A 6,000-nucleotide genomic window follows, 5' to 3' on the forward strand; every position below is an offset into this window, starting at 1 on the left:
ATCTTCATCTTTCACTCCTCCTCCCACATTCTGTTTGCTTCTACCAAAGAGGTTACTTGCAAGGCAGCAGTCAGAGTGGACTTCAGAGGCAGCTGCTCCCACCTGTGGGTGGTTCTTGATAACACCCATTGAGTGAGTGTTAGTCCACCAACCCGTGTGTCCTGAAAGTCTACACTGTGCTGTGCTGAGGATACTGACGAGGGCAAAAGCTCCAAGTCCAGTGGGGTAGGCAGCAGCCCAATAATATACTGGGTGGATGTAGGACACACACGCAGGAGGTGGAAGGTGACCTACAGGGGAGGGAGCCCATTCACTTCCCCAGGATGCCCATTTCCTCATGGAGACTGTTAGGAAATGCCTCCTACAGCCTCCAGGGCTTCCAGTGTGCCAAGCATGGCCACCATTGCCCAGAACTTCCCAAAGGCAGGGAGTATGGCCCCCTTCCCCCAGCTCTGCCGTTGACCAAATCCCTGACAAAATGTTAAGCAGCCCAGGACCAAAGAGTGCTGAGCATGGCCCACCAGTGACCTCTGTCCACAGAACTGGCACGCAGCAGAGCAAACAAAGGTGAAGGGAGACCTCAGTCACTGTCTTCTCTCCACCTGACCACCCTTGCCCCTCCACCCAGTAGCAGCCGCTCTTTTTGGAGCCACCTTATTTCCTTCATCTGGCTTTTAAAATAGCATGCCCCCCCCCTCACACACACACACACACACACACACACACACACACACACACACACACTCACATACACAAGCACATACACCTAACCCGGCCAGCTCACTCTGGAGTCCACTTGCAAAACCAGGTCATCTGTGTCCTTTGTCCACAGTCAGCTCCCATTAGCCTGGTGGAATCTACTATACATGTTCATCATCGTGTCATTCCCTCTGCGTTCACATGCAGGTCTAGGCAACTCTCTTCTTCCTCATTGAAATGGCTTCATTCCTGAGCTCTCCCCAGACCTCCTATGAAGGCATCCTATGAAGGATCTTGGTTCAGGGAATCCTATCTTCCCTTTCTCTGCATCCCCAAATCCAGGGTGCCCTTAGTGAGGACTCCCTGGGCTCATCTCCCAGAGATCCACTGGATACATGTCCCCTTCAGGGTCCTAGGGGTATTGCTGAGGGGTTGGGGTGGCATCTCCCCTACCATCAGCTTGAGCCCCCATTCTGTGTATAACCCTCTTACTGTTGGCCACCAGCCCCATTTCCTAAGAGGTCGGTCGCTTCAAAGACAGAGCAAAAACAGAAGTACAGACTTTTCCCCTAACTCTCTGGGGACCCTTATACTACCTGTCTCTGGGGGGAGTAGGCTCAGACTTATCACAGATTCTACAACTTCACACCCAAACACAGCATCTATACTGCTGATTTGCTTCTTGGGGTACCAAGGCTGCACACGTGTGCAAAACCTAGACTCACCTCCTAGACTCCTGAACTAGGTGACTCCCTCCTCCTCATCTCCTGACTCCGTGTGCACAACAATCCAAACCAAATGTCACAGAGTTATAAAGAACAGGGGAAGCTCAGAAGGAGAGAGAAGAGAGGACCCTCTCACCCGCCCTTTTGCACACGTTGGGGCCCCAAGGGTTGCATTGGCACATTTTTTAGGCTTTTGATGCATTGGTCAGTGATGCTGATTTTCTCCTCTTTCATTTTTGCCTTTTTTTAAAATTTTTTTTAATTAATTTTTTTTTATTTTTAGTTTACAGCACACAGTTCTACATAATTTTGAGATCCAGATTTTCTCCCCTCCCTCCCCCCTCCCTCCCCAAGACGGCATGGAATCTCATATAACTACCATGTATAACTTCGCATTGAATTAATTTATACACTAGACAAGTTGTGGAAAAGAATTATGACGAATGGGGTGAATCATGAGAAAGAAGAGACAGAACCAAAAAAAAAAACCCAAAAACAAAAACAAAAGAGAAGAAAAAAGGCGAGCATGAAGTGTGCCTCAATCTGCATTCAAACTTCACAGTTCTTTCTCTGGATGAAGATAGCATTCTCCATCGTGAGTCCCCTGGAGTTGTCCTTGCACCTTACGTTGCTGAGAAGAGCGAAGTATGTCAGGGTTGGTCCTCACAGAATCCATATATCTGTGGTTGTGTACAATGTTCTCCTGGCTCTGCTCTGTTCACTCAGCATTATATCATGTAGGTTTTTCCATATTGTTACGAAGTCCGTATCATCCCCATTTCTTATGGCACAATAGTATTCCATTACTTTCATATACCACAGCTTGTTCAGCCATTCCCCAATTGATGGGCATCCCTTTGATTTCCATTTCTTGGCTACCACAAAAAGAGCCGCTATAAATATCCTTGTACATATGGGTCCTTTTTCCCGCTTGTGTCATTTCTTTGGGATACAACCCTAGAAGTGGTATTGCTGAGTCAAAGGGTATGAACATTTTTATAGCCCTTTGGGCATAGTTCCAAACTGCTCTCCAAAATGGCTGGATCAGCTCACAACTCCACCAGCTATGTAGCAATGTTCCAATTTTCCCACATCCTCTCCAGCATTTGTCATCCTCTTGTTTTGTTATTTTAGCCAATCTGACAGGAGAGATGTGGTATCTAAGAGTTGTTTTGATTTGCATTTCTCTAATCAGTAGTGATCCAGAGCATTTTTTCATATGCCTATAGATAGCTTTAATTTCTTCTTCTGAAAACTGACTGTTCATATCCTTTGACCATTTCTCAATTAGGGAATGACTCGTATTCCTATAAATTTGGCTCAGTTCCCTGTATATTTTAGAAATGAGGCCTTTATCAGAGAAACTAGTTGCAAAGATTTTCTCCCAATTTTCTGCTTCCCTCCTAATTCTTGTTGCATTGGCTTTTTTTGTACAAAAACCTTTCAATTTAACATAATCAAAATTATCTATTTTGCATTTTGTAATGCTCTCTATCTCTTGTTGGGTCATGAATTCTTTACTTTTCCATAAATCTGATAACTAAACTATTCCTTGCTTTCCCAAATTACTTATAGTATCAGATTTTACTCCTAGATCATGAACCCATTTTGACTTTATTTTGGTGTATGGTGTGAGATATTGGTCTATGCCCAGTTTCTGCCCTACCATTTTCCAATTTTCCCAACAGTTTTTGTGAAATAGTGAATTATTAGCCCAGAAGCTGGCCTCCTTAGGTTTATCAAAGAGTAGATTGCTAAACTTGTTGATTTCTCCTACTTGTGTGCCTATCCTATTCCACTGATCCACACCCCTATTTCTTAACCAGTACCAGGCAGTTTTGATGACTGCTGCTCTGTAGTACAGTTTAATATCTGGTATGGCAAGGCCACCTTCTCTAGCATTTCTTTTCATTAATACCCTAGATATTCTAGACCTCTTGTTTTTCCAGATGAATTTTGTTATTATTTTAGCCAGCTCAGTAAAATAATTTTTTGGTAGTTCAATTGGTATGGCACTGAATAGATAGATTAATTTAGGTAAAATTGTCATTTTTATTATATTAGCTCGGCCTAACCATGAGCAACTGATATTTTTCCATTTATTTACATCTGATTTTATTCGTGTGAAAAGTGTGTCATAGTTATGTTCATATAGTCCCTGGGCTTGTCTTGGCAGATAAACTCCCAAATATTTTATAGTGTCTACAGTAACTCTGAATGGAATTTCTCTTTCTATCTCTTGCTGTTGGGCTTTGTCAGTAATGTATAGGAATGCTGAGGATTTATGTGGGTTTATTTTATATCCTGCAACTTTGCTAAAGTTGTTTATTATTTCCAGTATTTTTTTACTTGAATCTCTAGGATTCTCTAAGCAAATCTTCATATCATCTGCAAAAAGTGATAATTTAGTTTCTTCTTTTCCTATTCTAATTCCTTCAATTTCTTTTTCTTCTCTTATTGCTACAGCTAATGTTTCTAGTACCAAATTGAATAATAGGGGTGATAATGGACATCCTTGTTTCACCCCTGATCTTATTGGGAATGCATCTAGCTTATAAAAAGGTAACCTGGGGGGAAAACCCCACAAACCTTATTAACCAATAAGGCAGGCTGTTTACATCTTTATGTGGGATTATATCATCTTATGTATGTTTTATATGCATATGTATATGTATATATATGTATGTATATATATGTATATATGTGTGTATATATATACACGCATGTATGCATATGTATATATATATATATATATACATATATAAGTCAGTCTTGAGAATGGTACAGCTATTTTGACAATTGAAAGGGATATACATAGGTTGTGAATGCCTGTATAAATTAACTGATGTAAAGATATAAAATATAAGCAAGAGATATAAAGGGAGGGCTATGAGAGGAGCAGTAAGGAGGTAGTAGAAAAGGGTAAATTACACCAAAAGAAGTGGCACAAAAACATATTATAGTAGAGGGAAAGAAGGGAGGGAGAAGAGCAGTATTTGTGTTTTACTGTCATCTGATCTAGTTCAAGAAGGGAATAACATACCCTGATAAGTTTAGAAATCTAACTTGTCCTACGGGAAGTAGGAGGGGAAGGGGGAAAAAAGGGAGGGGGGTGGTCAGAAGGGAGAGGAGAAGTAGCAAGTGGGAAACGGTAAGATAAGGGAGGGGAATAAAGAGGGAGGGTAAACTGAGGAAGGCGGCGGTCAAAGGCAAAACTTTGTTGAGGAGGAGAAGGGGAAAGGGAGAAATAAAAGCATAAACAGGGGGAAATAGGATGGAGAAAAAGACACAGATAGAAATCATAACTCTGAATGTGCAGGGGATGAAAATTCTCATAAAACAGAAGCAGATAGCAGAATGGATTAAAAACCATAATCCTACAATATGCTGTTTACAAGAAACGCATTTGAAACGGGGGGATACACATAGGGTAAAGGTAAAAGGTGGAGTAAAATATATTGTGCCTCAGCTAAAGTAAAAAAAGCAGGTGTAGCAATCCTAATCTCAGACAAAGCAAAAGTAAAGATAGATTTAATTAAAAGAGATAAGGAAGGACACTACATCCTCCTAAAAGGCACCATAAACAATGAAGCAATATCATTGCTTAACATATATGCACCAAGTGGTAAGGCATACAAATTCTTAGAGGAGAGGTTAAGGGAGTTACAGGAAGAAATAGACAGCAAAACTATAATATTGGGAGACCTCAACCTCCCCCTTTCTGAACTTGATAAATCTAACCTCAAAATAAATAAGAAAAAAGTTAAGGAGGTAAACAGAATTTTAGAAAAGGCACATATGATAGACCTCTGGAGAAAACTGAATGGGGATAAAAAGGAATATACTTTCTTCTCAAAAGTACATGGCACATACTCAAAAATTGACCATGTACTAGGGCATAAAAACCTCACAATCCAGTGCAGAAAAGCAGAAGTAGTCGAAGCATCCTTTTCAGATCATGATGCAATCAGAATCATTTTTAATAAAGAACCATGGAAAAATAAGCTAAAAACTAATTGGAAACTAAATAATTTAATTCTAAAGAATGAGTGGGCCAAAGAACAAATCAGAGAAACAATTAATAACTTCATTCAAGAGAATGACAATAATGAAACAACATACCAAAACTTATGGGATGCAGCAAAAGCAGTTCTTAGGGGAAGTTTCATATCCCTAAATGCCTGCATGAATAAAATAGGGAAAAAAGAGATCAATGATCTGGGCACACAGCTGAAAAAGCTAGAAAAAGAGCAAATCATTTTTGTCTTTTAAAACTACTGTTTGTTATATGAAATGGGAAGGGGAGGGATAAGGTGGGGGGGGTGCTATGATGGTGCAAAAAATGGATGATAAAACTTAATTTTTCAAAAATCATTTGGGAAGGAGAAGCAAGCTGGCCTTATGCCAAGAGGAGGTGCTTTCTCCTCATTTCTGCCTTTCTCTGCTCCTCTCTCCAACTTAGGTGGCTGTGCAACAGCTCTTCCTTCTTTGACTAAACAAATAATCACGTTTCTGTTGCTACAGCATGTTGTGTTGTGCAAAGACTAGACTCCTTCATTGGGGCACCTCCCTGCCA

The sequence above is a fragment of the Trichosurus vulpecula genome, chromosome 8, assembly GCF_011100635.1.
Source record: "Trichosurus vulpecula isolate mTriVul1 chromosome 8, mTriVul1.pri, whole genome shotgun sequence".
Taxonomy (NCBI): domain Eukaryota; kingdom Metazoa; phylum Chordata; class Mammalia; order Diprotodontia; family Phalangeridae; genus Trichosurus; species Trichosurus vulpecula.